Here is a 16,096-nt window from a genome sequence, read left to right as displayed (position 1 = left end):
CTATATTTTGCCTTCTAACCATGTTATAAGGGAAAATAATAATGATCGGGTCTCCACCCCGATCGTCTCCTAGCAACCACGCGTGAAAATCGCACCGCATCCGCACTTGCTTGCGGATGCTTGCGATTTTCACGCAACCCCATTAATTTCGATGGGACCTGCGTTACGTGAAAAACTCACAAAATAGAGCATGCTGCGATTTTCACTCAACGCATAAGTGATGCGTGAAAATCACCGCTCATGTGAACAGCCCCATAGAAATGAATGGGTCGGGATTCAGTGCGGGTGCAATGCGTTCAACTCACGCATCGCATCCGCGCGGAATACTCGCCCGTGTGAAAGGGGCCTAAGGCTTCATTCACATCACCGTTCAGCTTTTCCGTTCTCCTGCCCCGTTTAGGAGCCTATGGACCCCATAGACTATAATGGGGTCTGTTAGGTTTCTGCTCAGAAGAAGATTTTGGAGTGGAGACAAAAGTTGTGCATGCAGGACTTAGGTTTCCGCTCAGAAGATGATTTTTGAAACGGAGACAAAACGGACCCCATTATAGTCTATGGGGCCCGTGGGGTCCGTTCGGCTCAATTATGTGCCGAATCTGTCCTTTCCGTTTTCCTGCCCCGGGCAATCTATTGATCGCTTATACAATACAACACACACTGGGGGAGATTTATCAAACTGGTGTAAAGGAGAACAGGCTTAGTTACCCATAGCAACCAGATTCCAACTTTCATTTTTCACAGCTTCATTGGAAGGTGGAATCTTGATTGATAAATCTCCCCCACTAGTCTTACAGTGCACTGCATTTTAACAGCAGTGCTATACAGAGCACATTTGTGGGGTGTCAATGGGAAATAGAGGGAGTCCGTTCCCTCTGTAACCACTTACATGTGGCGAGTGCCATTGCCCGCAGCTTGTAAGGGTTAAACAGCCCGGATCGGCACTCCTGCTATTAGTGCAGGAGCACAGCTCTTATGTGGACCCGTGCAGCGCTTAGACTGGGCCTAGCCTAAGGCCCCTTAGAGACCATCAGTCAATGGAGGTTAACTTAATTTCCATTTTTTTTTCCAAGACGACAAAATTTGAAATCGTATTGTCCTCATAGTCTGCGGCAGCTTGCATGGCTTTCTGTAATGAACCAAATCTCTGCAAAACAGGAGTCATGTGCAGCGTCAAAGTCCTAAGGACACAGAAAGAGTCTCAGGTCAAGGTTATGTAGAGGCATTCAACCTCAATATCTGAAGCATAAAGCCTCATGCACACAAACTTATTTTCTTTCCGTTTCCGTTCCATTTGTTTGCGGACCGTATAATGGGTCCTAAAAAAAATATAGAACGTGTCCTATTATTGTCCGCATTACGGACAAGCATAGTACTGTTCTATTAGTGGCCAACTTTTCCGTAAAATAAGGAATGCACACAGATGTCATCCGTATTTTTTGCAGACCGCTAAATATATATGGTCGTGTGCATGAAGCCTTCTGTACATATGATAAAACCCCTTTGTGACCACCAGTGCACCTTTTCACCTTGGTCATGGAGGGGCCTCAGGCTGGGCTGCCACCTTTCATGGCAGCCCAGTCTAAGCGCTGCACGGGTGGCCCACAGTGACAAGAGCTCAGCTTTCAGGTTCAATAAAAAATTGAGCTGTGACTGCTTCATGTGAGGAAAAAAATGTTAGGCTAAGTTCACACCTTCTATCAGACGAACTAATAAAAAAAAAAAAAAAAAAAAAAAAAAAAAAAAAAAAGATTGGGTGAAATCCATTAGAGATCAGTCATTTTTGATGAAGAAAAACTTCTTCCTGCTGTACTTTTTCTCCTGTGAAAAATAACTGAAACCCGATGGATATGACAAACTGATGCTCAAAATAAAGCGGCTCCAAGCTGAAAGCTCAACAACGTGTAAACCCAGCCTTACACTGTCTCTATAAACGGGACCCAATGGGGCACATTTACACCAGTCTTAGTTTTCCCCTTGCACTGCCGTAAGATTAGTCCAATTTATGACGAGGCATGCGCCTCATCATAAACTAGGTGCATGTATGGCAGTCCTTGTGCCTGGCGATAGAACTAAGCCACTGATCGAGACCCATTAAACTTGAATGGGCCTGTGATCCGTCCGCACCGCTAAACAAAATAGAACATGTTCTATTTTTTTGCAGTGCGGAGGCATGGACAGAAACACCACGGAAGCACTCCGTAGTGCCTCTGTGGGGTTCCGTGCCTCCGTTCCGCACCACAGCTCCAGATTGCAGACCCATTCGGGAAGCACACGGCGGGTGCCCGCATGTTGCGGACCGCAATACAGTCACGGCTGTGTGCATGAGGCCTAACTGTGACACAATAGAAAACGGATCCATCCCCCTTGACTTACAATGGTTTTAATGACGGATCCATCTTGGAAATGTTAAAGATAATACAACCAGGTCTGTTCCTGCAGACGGTTCTATTATCGGTAACGGAAGCGTTTTTGCTGATCTTGACAACTGACATCGGACCAACCTATAACACATCCTAGCATCTTCTTTACCCCAGCACAGACTGCACCCCATGGTGACTGCTCCCCTTCACAGACTACACGACACAGCCTGACGACTGCTCTGGGTGCCCACACCCTTCACAAACTGCACCCCAAAGCCACTAAACCTCACCTCATGTTGCTCAAAGACTGCTCCCTAAATCCCATCATTTTCTCACTAAGGGTCCTATTATACCTGGAGATTCCGCAGGCGATTGTTGGGAGGGAAGCATTCCTTCCCAGCAATCGCCTGCTCGTTAGTGAATGAGACATTTACATGCAGGGATCTCCTCCACTGTATGGGGAGCAGTGATCACTAACGCCATTGCTCGTCTCTATACAGAAGTGTTGCTTCCTGACAATCGTCCGCTTGTCAGTGAAGGATAAACATTTACATGAAGTGATCCCCACCACAGTATTGGGAGCAGTGATCACTAATGTCATCGCTTGTCCCCATACAGAAGCGCTCTTAGAGGAGACTGCTGTGTGTGGAGGGGTGATCGCTAATGCCATCACTCGTCCCCATACGGAATCATTGTTTGCCGACAGCAGAGTGCTGATTGCACATCAAAATCTGCCGCCAACAAAGAATATTTTTAAACCTGCTGAAAGACTCTGAATACTCAATGAACGAGCATCAGGTAATCGTCAGCTGTATTGCACTGCCAGATCATCGCTAACGAGCACACGAACGCTTGTTAGCAATGCTCTTCACGATTATCTGCAAGTGTAATAGGACCCTAGCTTCCCTTAGACCCACTTTCTCATCCTGAAACCACAGTCCCAGAAATGATCTTGAACAGCTCTGTTAAAGGGGAATATTAATCACCAATATTTATGCAAATATTGGTAATTAATATTCATAAATAGGCGTGAGTCGTCTTATGATATCTCCGCCTATTTATGGCTTACTTAGTAACAAATCGCTACTGATTGCCCTACACTAATCACTAAACTAGCTGCACGCGCCTTACTGACTACCACTAGTAATCACACGTTACACAATAGGTATAAATGACACGGTATTTATTAATAATACATTAGTAATACAATGCCAACAATATACTAACTCTATTGCGGAAATACTTTACAACCATAAAGGTATTAGGTTTATAACTATATATATCTATAACAAGGGGATAGATATATATCGTTATAACCGCGCACTACAATATATATACACACACTAATACAATATACTGACACGGTTCTAACTACACTACACAGTCCCAAATCCCACCTACAATCTAACTATACAATCATACAGGTATAACAGCCCTCCCGCCTGGCTCTATAATATCCCTATGGGGTAATAGGGGTGAGGTATCTGGGGGGTGGGCACGACAGGGCTACCACAAAATAAGGGTTGAACACAGCAAGGGTAACAGGGCAGAGACTTACAATATAAGGGTTAGGAATCAGGGGTAACAGGGTATGGGGTCAGGGATAGCAGTATGGGGTCAGGGATAGCAGCAGTATGGGGTCAGGGATAGCAGCAGTATGGGGTCAGGGATAGCAGCAGTATGGGGTCAGGGATAGCAGCAGTATGGGGTCAGGGATAGCAGCAGTATGGGGTCAGGGATAGCAGCAGTATGGGGTCAGGGATAGCAGCAGTATGGGGTCAGGGATAGCAGCAGTATGGGGTCAGGGATAGCAGCAGTATGGGGTCAGGGATATATCAGCCAGCAGTATGGGGTCAGGGATATATCAGCCAGCAGTATGGGGTCAGGGATATATCAGCCAGCAGTATGGGGTCAGGGATATCAGCAGTATGGGGTCAGGGATAGAGTATGGGGTCAGGGACAGCCGGGTAGCAGTATGGGGTCAGGTATATCAGCAGTATGGGGTCAGGGATAGAGTATGGGGTCAGGGACAGCCGGGTAGCAGTATGGGGTCAGGGATAGAGTATGGGGTCAGGGACAGCCGGGTAGCAGTATGGGGTCAGGGAAAGCGTTGGTGGGATAGTGGTAGGGAGTATAAGGGGGAGATACTTAGCGGTGTTATGCTCGTTGTCCAGGGGGGCTCGTTGGTCTAGGGGATGCCTCTTCCGCCGGGTCACTTACCTGACTGCTGAGCGGGGCGCCGCCGGTCTATTTAAACTTGGCGGCGCCCGCTCGCAGTCTTCCTATTCGCGCCGTGCGCATGCGCACCGCCGGCCTCAATACGTGGGCCGGCGCGGTGATATGACGTCACCGCGCCGGCCCGAGGATCTCGGAGCGCGCTTCCGGGGGGGGATCCTTTGATCCTCCCGCCTGTGAAGCGGACGCTTACCTCCGGCGCTGTAATTACAGCGCCGGAGGTCAGCCACTCGCAGGGGCATGGGAACTCTTTGTTCCCATGTCTCTGTTAGGAGCATCATCTCCGGCGCGGCCGGAGATGGTGACAAAGGGCAGAGGATCTTATTGATCCTCTGTCCTTTGTAGAGGCCGACGTTGGACATGATTGTCCAACTGTCGGTCTCCTCCCCCCTCCAGCAAGCGGCATGATTCCGGCCATATATGCCTATGGATGCTTGGGGCACATCCATAGGCATATAGGAACGGACATTACATATGGGGGCATATTATATATTCAGGGGGCATGTATGTATATTAAAGGGGCATAAAGGGGGCACATATCAAGGGGGCAATAACAAGGGGGCACACATATATATATATATATATTAAAGGGGCATAAAGGGGGCACATATATAACTTCCATCAATACGTATACACAGAGATGCATGTCGCCAAGGGGGCCTACATACATCTCTGTGCATATCCACAGATCCCACCTGGAGGAGCCCATATACAAGGGCTAATATATATGTATATATGTCACGGCATATATACATATATATTCAAATATGACACTTCCCTCAACAAGCTCCCTATAGAGTATCCATGCCTCATGCAGAATACATCTCCATGACCACACACACTCACAGCCTCCCGACTGCTCTCCATTCTGCCCAACCCTCACAAACTGCACCCTCCACCATTGTTTGCACTCTATAAAACTACAATCCAAAAACACCAGACTGACAGCCAGACGGACTGCCCCAGAGACTGACTCAACCACATAGCCCTATATGTCCTGTAATCACACTCAGCCTCCGTCTCTACGCCACCCAGCCCCGGAGGGCTCCCCTCCGTCTGCACGCGACCCAGCCCCGGAGGGCTCTCCTCCGTTTGTACGCGACCCAGCCCCGGAGGGCTCTCCTCCGTCTGCACGCGACCCAGCCCCGGAGGGCTCTCCTCCGTCTGCACGCGACCCAGCCCCGGAGGGCTCTCCTCCATCTGCACGCGACCCAGCCCCGGAGGGCTCTCCTCCGTCTGCACGCGACCAGCCCCGAGGGCTCTCCTCCGTCTGCACGCGACCCAGCCCCGGAGGGCTCTCCTCCGTCTGCACGCGACCCAGCCCCGGAGGGCTCCCCTCCGTCTGCACGCGACCCAGCCCCGGAGGGCTCCCCTCCGTCTGTACGCGACCTAGCCCCGGAGGGCTCCTTTCTCCTGTGCCATTTAGCTCCCAGGAATAAGATATATGGGGTGCAAAAACATAAACATGTCACAACACAGCCACATAAGTAGGACATTTAAGATGAGACATTAAACTCCAGACCACCACATGAAGCCCAAACCCAGGACCCATATTCCAGACATACATGCTGTACAATTCCCTGTAACTTCCTTGAGCTAATTCAGAGCAACATCCCCTACTCCACACAATGTATTTCCTATACCCCATAAACATATTACAACCGACGGCCCCCTGGCTTTACAAATTCCACTAAAAAGTCCTAGGTCCGCTCCTCATGCCACCCCACCGTAGCACACAGTAGAATAAGTACCCCTGCATAGGTTCCATTTACCACACATACCCCATAAGCCCCACATTGCCAGGGCCACTTGTCATGCCACCCCTCTCCCACAGACAGCACCCCTTGTTTGAACGGCATGGGTCCCACACACAGTAGTCCCCACTGACCTCTTTTCCCACACAAACACACTGCCCCCACAGAGCCTGGACTCCTCCATAGGCGACCTCACTCTTGCACTCATGATCTCCTTGTCTGATCTAAAAGAGGATCTTTGATAGAATTATGTGTTACAAATAGTGTTGAGCGAACTTGTGTTTCAAGTTCAGCGTACAAGGTTCGGGTTATCTAAGAATTCCGTTATGGGTTCCGCTTTCATGGACCATAAGTTCACTCATCCCTAGTTACAAACTGGTATGCTTACCAGATAGGGCGACCACTACGGATGCAGGCATTTTTTTTATTTATTTTTAATACCCCTCCGTTCCGATGCCATGTCCCCCACAGTTTTTGGCGCCTGATATGTTAAAGGGGTATTTCCATCTTCAGTTTTAATACTTACCTTCGTCCAGCATGATGTCCACTTCATGGATTTGGCTGGGCTTGAGTGACGTCTTCTCCCGGCCAGGCCGCGCTTGCGCAGAAGACTGAAGTTTTTCTCCGGGCCGGGAACGCGCGCATGCGCCATGGTGACTTATTCCTGGCCTGTATAGTACAGAGCCGGCATGCGCAATTGCGGCTCTGTACTATACCGGCCAGGAAGAAGTCATCATGGCGCATGCGCGGTGGCAAGCGCGTTCAGGACATTCTCTCCCGGCCGGGCAATCTTCAGTCTTCAAGCGTGGCCCGGCGGGATTCGACAGGAGAGGTGGCCGTAACCAGGGGAGATGAAAGACAACATCAGGTAAGAGGGGACTTATTTTCTCAAAAAGGGTTGGAATTGGGTAATAAAATGTATTTAGAAAAATGATCACTGTCAAATCATTAACAGATTTAACAGTGATCATTAAGATGGGAATACCCCTTTAATTTAGAGCATCGGTACAGGGAGGAGGAGACATTTGGTTTTCTCAGTGGGAGTCTCCTTCTCCTTGGCTGTGATGCCGTCCAATCGCAGCGGACTGTCACAGCCAGGGAGATGGAGACGCCAACTGAAATAACCTAATGTCTCCTCCTCCCTGTACCAATGCTCTAAATCAGGGGTAATCAACTGGCCAGACCCCTCCTCTCAACTGTATCTGTGTCCTGGTGGAACAGATACAGTGAATAAACTGGTGAAGCAGGGAGTAGACGGCTCTTTGCTTCACTGTTTACCTGCCAACGGTGATTCGGGGCCAGAAAGCGCGATGCGATGATGTCATAATGCCTGCTGCACTGAACCACAGGCAACACGGCACAGAGGGATCGCGCGGTTTTTATTTATTTTTCTGTTAGTGTTTTTTAATATTTTAATAGTTTGAACTTTTCAGACATGGCAATATGTGATATGTTTATTTATTGTTTATATATTTTATATGTAAAATCGTTTTTGTTTTTTTACTTTTTATTTAATACCCATTTCCCACCTTAGGGGCTAGAACCTGGGATATTTTAATCCCTTGTCCTAGTCACCCTAATAGAAATCTATCAGGATGAATAGGACTTCACACTCTCTCTGCTGCCCTGTCCTGGCTGCCATGGTAACCAATCAGAGCCCCGGGATTACACTGCTGGGGCCCCGATCACAACTGCCACTGTACCACCAATGAAGAGGGGAGGGGGTACCCTGTGGCCACTGCCACCAATGATTTTAATACTGGGGGGGCGCACTGCGCCACCAATGACTAATACTGAGGGGGAGAGGGCGCACTCCACCACCAATGTTTTTAATACTTTGGGGGCGCTGCGATTAGCAGCCGTTAACCCCTCAGGTGCCGACTATGTGATTCTGCCGCCGGCACCCGCCTCCTGTATCTGTATTGAAGGTTAATTATCATTGGTGGCACAGTGGCCAGGCCGGGTACCTGCTATGCTGGCTGCTTGACTCTGGGGCTCGGGCTGATGCTGGGGAGGACACAAAACACTCAGCAGTTTATAAACTCCCCCGTCCCGCCTCCTGCTTAAATTAGCCACACATTCATTGGTGGCAGTGGTGCGGACAGCTTCAGAGCCTGCTCACTTCATTGGGCTCAGCAGCAGCCGCGTCATAGGAGGGAGGGATTCCCTCCCTCCCTCCTTCTCCACAAGCTGGCTGGAGAGAACATAGAGTGCGCCGAGCGCCATGTTCTCTCATAAGAGGAGATACTAGACTGCGCAGTAGCGCAGCCTAGTATCGATAAAATGAACATTCCAGTACCGAATGGATACTGGCATAAAAGTATCAATGGGGTATTGAAATTTCGATACCTGAAACAACCCTTAAAGGGGGCATTATACGGTTAGTGGAGGCACTAAAGGGGCATCATGCTGTGAGAGGAGGCACCATACTGTAAAGGGAGGCACTAAGAGGACATTAAATTCTGCAAGGAGGCACTATGAAGGCATCATCTTGTGAGATGGGGGCATCATACTCTGAGGGGGACGCTAAAAGGGCATCATATTGTCTGATGGGCACTAAGGGGGCATCATTAGTGGCACTAAGGGATTATTCTTATTGTGTTGGAGCCCTAATGGGATTGGGTGGGATTGCTATTTTTTAGGGGGGAAAAATAAATAGCCGCAGAGCAGTACACACCACTGTTGTCCCTCCTTAAAAAAAAAAAAAAAAAAAATCACCTCTGACCTAGGGTTGAGCGGTAAACTGGTGCCAGCGATATACCGCGGTATTAAGAAACAGCGATATCGAGAAGCAGTCACATGTGCACTGACAGCTTCTAAATCTATGTCCGCCCGCCCCTGCATCCTGCAAAACTGTACTCACAACCACATTAGTGGCCGCAGCGGCCGCCCCCTGCTCCTCCTAGCTCCCCATATTCATGTCTCCGCCCACCGATGTCAGAATCGGATAACAGCAAAGGCGACCACAACAGCCAGGCGGGAAAAGTCTCTTCAATTCCCGCACACAGAGTTGGGACTGCGAGGAGTGAGAGAGAGGAGACCTTAAACATAGAATAGAACCGTCCCGGGTGTCATACATAAAGGTCCTATGTCTGTCTGTCTTCTGCGGCCTGGTCCTTCCTTCCTTCAGTCTGCACACTGATCTATAATAGCGGCATTAGGGAATAATGAGTCCTCCATACATGAGCAACATGACATTATTATACTGGGGGGGGTCAAAACTTGTTCATACAGTAGAACGTCTCCTTGTGGCTGCCCCCATACATTATAACGTCTCCTTGTGGCTGCCCCCATACATTATAACGTCTCCTTGTGGCTGCCCTCATACAGTATAAGGTCTCCTTGTGGCTGCCCCCATGCAGTGTAACGTCTCCTTGTGGCTGCCCCCATGCAGTGTAACGTCTCCTTGTGGCTGCCCCCATGCAGTGTAACGTCTCCTTGTGGCTGCCCCCATGCAGTGTAACGTCTCCTTGTGGCTGCCCCCATGCAGTGTAACGTCTCCTTGTGGCTGCCCTATACTGTGTAATGTTTCCTTGTGGCTGCCCCCATACAGTATAACGTCTCCTTGTGGCTACCCCCATACAGTATAACGTCTCCTTGTGGCTGCCCCATACAGTATAACGTCTCCTTGTGGCTGCCCCATACAGTATAACGTCTCCTTGTGGCTGCCCCATACAGTATAACGTCTCCTTGTGGCTGCCCCCATGCAGTGTAACGTCTCCTTGTGGCTGCCCCCATACAGTATGTCTCCTTGTGGCTGCCCCCATACAGTGTAACGTCTCCTTGTGGCTGCCCCCATGCAGTATAACGTCTCCTTGTGGCTGCCCCCATACAGTATAACGTCTCCTTGTGGCTGCCCCCATACAGTATGTCTCCTTGTGGCTGCCCCCATACAGTATAACGTCTCCTTGTGGCTGCCCCCATACAGTGTAACGTCTCCTTGTGGCTGCCCCCACACAGTATAACGTCTCCTTGTGGCTGCCCCATACAGTATAACGTCTCCTTGTGGCTGCCCCCATACAGTGTAACGTCTCCTTGTGGCTGCCCCCATACAGTATAACGTCTCCTTGTGGCTTCCCCCATGCAGTGTAACGTCTCCTTGTGGCTGCCCCCATACAGTATAACGTCTCCTTGTGGCTGCCCCCATACAGTGTAACGTCTCCTTGTGGCTGCCCCATACAGTGTAACGTCTCCTTGTGGCTTCCCCCATACTGTGTAATGTCTCCTTGTGGCTGCCCCCATACAGTGTAACGTCTCCTTGTGGCTGCCCCATACAGTGTAACGTCTCCTTGTGGCTGCCCCATACAGTGTAACGTCTCCTTGTGGCTTCCCCCATACTGTGTAATGTCTCCTTGTGGCTGCCCCCATACAGTGTAACGTCTCCTTGTGGTTGCCCCCATACAGTATAATGTCTCCTTGTGGCTGCCCCCATACAGTGTAACGTCTCCTTGTGGCTGCCCCATACAGTGTAACGTCTCCTTGTGGCTTCCCCCATACTGTGTAATGTCTCCTTGTGGCTGCCCCCATACAGTATAACGTCTCCTTGTGGCTGCCCCATACAGTGTAACGTCTCCTTGTGGCTTCCCCCATACTGTGTAATGTCTCCTTGTGGCTGCCCCCATACAGTATAACGTCTCCTTGTGGCTGCCCCCATACAGTATAACGTCTCCTTGTGGCTGCCCCCATACAGTGTAACGTCTCCTTGTGGCTGCCCCATACAGTGTAATGTCTCCTTGTGGCTGCCCCCATACAGTATAACGTCTCCTTGTGTTTTTTTCTTGTGTTTTTTTTTAATTTTAAACGGGTATTTATCGCGATATATATCCTTATTGCGATAAATGTCTTAATATCGTTATCGTCTGAATATTTTTGATATCGCCCAGCCCTACGCTGGAACGGAAGGGGTATTTTAGAAGAAAAAGAAAAAAAAAGTGCCTGCATCTGTAGGGGCCGCCCTATCTGGTAAGCATACCGGTTTCTAACATATAAACCCATGAAAGGTCATCTTTAATGGCTCCCACACAAAACTTCCTGCTGACCCCAAGACAAGGAACTGCACCCCAGGTCACCCCATCAAGCTAGACTTCTACCCCAAATACTGTTTTCTGATCAGGTGTCAGACAAAACGCACAATTATTACCATGTGCCCCTTCCCTCACACAGACCTGACTTAAGATATGCACACCATGGTCTGCACCTCACATCCACCGACTGCTGCTCGTGTCTCTCCAGCAAACTGTTCCAAAGGTACAGACAATATTCCCTCCCCCCCCCCCCCAAACAACAGGTCGCCATCTCTGCCCCCCCCCCCCACCCCAGCACAAAATCGCCATCTCTGCCCCCCCCCACCCCAACACACAATCGCCATCTCTGCCCCCCCCCCACCCCAACACACAATCGCTATCTCTGCCCCCCCCCCCACCCCAACACACAATCGCCATCTCTGCCCCACCCCACCCCAACACTCAATCGCCATCTCTGCCCCACCCCACCCCAACACACAATCGCCATCTCTGCCCCCCACCCCAACACACAATCGCCATCTCTGCCCCCCCACCCCAACACACAATCGCCATCTCTGCCCCCCCCACCCCAACACACAATCGCCATCTCTGCCCCCCCCACCCCAACACACAATCGCCATCTCTGCCCCCCCCACCCCAACACAGAATCGCCATCTCTGCCCCCCCCCAACACACAATCGCCATCTCTGCCCCCCCCCAACACACAATCGCCATCTCTGCCCCCCCCCACCCCAACACACAATCGCCATCTCTGCCCCCCCCACCCCAACACACAATCGCCATCTCTGCCCCCCCCACCCCAACACACAATCGCCATCTCTGCCCCCCCCACCCCAACACACAATCGCCATCTCTGCCCCCCCCACCCCAACACACAATCGCCATCTCTGCCCCCCCCACCCCAACACACAATCGCCATCTCTGCCCCCCCCCACCCCAACACACAATCGCCATCTCTGCCCCCCCCACCCCAACACACAATCGCCATCTCTGCCCCCCCACCCCAACACACAATCGCCATCTCTGCCCCCCCACCCCAACACACAATCGCCATCTCTGCCCCCCCACCCCAACACACAATCGCCATCTCTGCCCCCCCCACCCCAACACACAATCGCCATCTCTGCCCCCCCACCCCAGCACACAATCGCCATCTCTGCCCCCCACCCCAGCACACAATCGCCATCTCTGCCCCCCCCACCCCAGCACACAATCGCCATCTCTGCCCCCCCCACCCCAGCACACAATCGCCATCTCTGCCCCCCCCCCACCCCAGCACACAATCGCCATCTCTGCCCCCCCCCCCACCCCAGCACACAATCGCCATCTCTGCCCCCTCCCACCCCAGCACACAATCGCCATCTCTGCCCCCCCACCCCAGCACACAATCGCCATCTCTGCCCCCCCCCACCCCAGCACACAATCGCCATCTCTGCCCCCACCCCCACCCAGCACACAATCGCCATCTCTGCCCCCACCCCCACCCCAGCACACAATCGCCATCTCTGCCCCCCCACCCCAGCACACAATTGCCATCTCTGCCCCCCCCCACCCCCACCCCCACCCCAGCACACAATCACCATCTCTGCCCACCCCAGCACTAGGGCTGCAGCTAACGATTATTTGAATAATCGATTAGTTGTCGATAATTTCATCGATTAATCAGGGAAAAACCAGCAAAATGAAAAAAAAAAAAAAAAAAAAAAAAAAAGGGCTTTATATGATTTTACTTGAAAAATTATGTTCAAAGGCCATATTAAAACAAATTGTGAATGGGGGATCTGGGGATGGCACGGTTATGCAGGGGATCTGGTGGATGGCACGGTTATGGAGGGGATCTGGGTATCTGTGGATGGCACTGTTATGGAGGGGATCTGGGGATGGCACTGTTATGGAGGGGATCTGGTGATCTGTGGATGGCACTGTTATGGAGGGGATCTGGGGATCTGTGGATGGCGCTGTTATGGGGGGGGATCTGTGGATGGCGCTGTTATGGGGGGGATCTGTGGATGGCGCTGTTATGGGGGGGATCTTTGGATGGCGCTGTTATGGGGGGGGATCTGTGGATGGCGCTGTTATGGGGGGGGATCTGTGGATGGCGCTGTTATGGGGGGATCTGTGGATGGCGCTGTTATGGGGGGATCTGTGGATGGCACTGTTATGGGGGGGATCTGTGGATGGCGCTGTTATGGGGGGGATCTGTGGATGGCGCTGTTATGGGGGGGATCTGTGGATGGCGCTGTTATGGGGGGGGATCTGTGGATGGCGCTGTTATGGGGGGGATCTGTGGATGGCGCTGTTATGGGGGGGATCTGTGGATGGCGCTGTTATGGGGGGGGGATCTGTGGATGGCGCTGTTATGGGGGGGGGATCTGTGGATGGCGCTGTTATGGGGGGGATCTGGAGATCTGTGGATGGCGCTGTTATGGAGGAGATCTGTGGATGGCGCTGTTATGGAGGGGATCTGTGGATGGCGCTGTTATGGAGGGGATCTGGGGATCTGTGGATAGCGCTGTTATGGAGTGGATCTGGGGATCTGTGGATGGCGCTGTTATGGAGGGGATCTGTGGATGGCGCTGTTATGGGGGGGGGTCTGGGGATGGCGCTGTTATGGGGGGGATCTGTGGATGGCGCTGTTATGGGGGGGGATCTGTGGATGGCACTGTTATGGGGGAGGGGATCTGTGGATGGCGCTGTTATGGGGGGAGGGGATCTGTGGATGGCGCTGTTATGGGGGGAGGGGATCTGTGGATGGCGCTGTTATGGGGGGAGGGGATCTGTGGATGGCGCTGTTATGGGGGGAGGGGATCTGTGGATGGCGCTGTTATGGGGGGAGGGGATCTGTGGATGGCGCTGTTATGGGGGGAGGGGATCTGTGGATGGCGCTGTTATGGGGGGAGGGGATCTGTGGATGGCGCTGTTATGGGGGGAGGGGATCTGTGGATGGCGCTGTTATGGGGGGAGGGGATCTGTGGATGGCGCTGTTATGGGGGGAGGGGATCTGTGGATGGCGCTGTTATGGGGGAGGGGATCTGTGGATGGCGCTGTTATGGGGGGAGGGGATCTGTGGATGGCGCTGTTATGGGGGGAGGGGATCTGTGGATGGCGCTGTTATGGGGGGAGGGGATCTGTGGATGGCGCTGTTATGGGGGAGGGGATCTGTGGATGGCGCTGTTATGGGGGAGGGGATCTGTGGATGGCGCTGTTATGGGGGGGGATCTGTGGATGGCGCTGTTATGGGGGGGGGGGAATCTGTGGATGGCGCTGTTATGGGGGGATCTGTGGATGGCACTATATAGGATCTTATCCACAGATCCCCGTCCCCATAACAGCCCTTGCCCCGCCGCTCACAGCAGTAGACTATTCCTTAACTGTCAGTAACTTTTACTTTAAATCACCGCATCTTCTTTTACCTTACAATGAAGCTCCAGTAGCAGGCAGAGCAGGCGGCATAACGTCACTTACTCACGTGACGCGCATGCTCCGCCTACTTTATGAATGAAGCAGGAGGAGCATGCGCGTCACGTGAGTAAGTGACGTTGCGCCGCCGCCCGCTCTGGAGCTTCATTGTAAGGTAAAAGAAGATGCAGTGATTTAAAGTTCAAGGACCCGCAGGCATAGCGCCTGACCGCCCGCATATCAACGAATCGGCCAATTATTCGATAACGGGATTCGTTGACAACGAATCCCGTTATCGATTATAATCGATAACGTCGATTAATCGTTGCAGCCCTACCCAGCACACAATCGCCATCTCTGCCCCCCCACCAGCACACAATCGCCATCTCTGCCCCCCCACCAGCACACAATCGCCATCTCTGCCCCCACCCACCCCAGCACACAATCGCCATCTCTGCCCCCACCCCAGCACACAATCGCCATCTCTGCCCCCCCCCACCCTCCCCAGCACACAATCGCCATCTCTGCCCCCCCAGCACACAATCGCCATCTCTGCCCCCCCATCACACAATCGCCATCTCTGCCCCCCCATCACACAATCGCCATCTCTGCCCCCCCATCACACAATCGCCATCTCTGCCCCCCCAGCACACAATCGCCATCTCTGCCCCCCCAGCACACAATCGCCATCTCTGCCCCCCCAGCACACAATCGCCATCTCTGCCCCCCCCCGCCCTCCCCAGCACACAATGGCCATCTCTGCCCCCCCAACCCTCCCCAGCACACAATCGCCATCTCTGCCCCCCCCAACCCTCCCCAGCACACAATCGCCATCTCTGCCCCCCAGCACACAATTGCCCTCTCTGCCCCCCCAGCACACAATTGCCCTCTCTGCCCCCCCAGCACACAATCGCCATCTCTGCCCCCCCCCCACCCTCCCCAGCACACAATCGCCATCTCTGCCCCCCCCCAGCACACAATCGCCATCTCTGCCCCCCCCACCCTCCCCAGCACACAATTGCCATCGCTTCCCCTCCACCCCAGCACACAATCACCATCTCTGCCCCCCCCACCCCAGCACACAATCGCCATCTCTTCCCCACCCCCTCCGTACAACATGTCGCCATATCTACCCTTCCCTGAAGAATAGGTCACCATCACTAGCCTCCCCCTAGCACACAGGTTGCCATCTGTGCTCCCTCCCAGCACACAATCACCATCTCTGCCCCACGGTCTACAAACAGGTCGCTATCTCTGAACCCCCTTAACAACAGGTTGCCGTCTGTGTTTCCATAGCTCTCCCTAAGGAGAGTAGCAGCACACT

The sequence above is a fragment of the Bufo gargarizans genome, chromosome 1 (assembly GCF_014858855.1).
Source record: "Bufo gargarizans isolate SCDJY-AF-19 chromosome 1, ASM1485885v1, whole genome shotgun sequence".
NCBI classification, from domain to species: domain Eukaryota; kingdom Metazoa; phylum Chordata; class Amphibia; order Anura; family Bufonidae; genus Bufo; species Bufo gargarizans.
The sequence above is the reverse complement of the archived record's forward strand: the minus strand, read 5'-3'. Positions refer to the sequence as shown.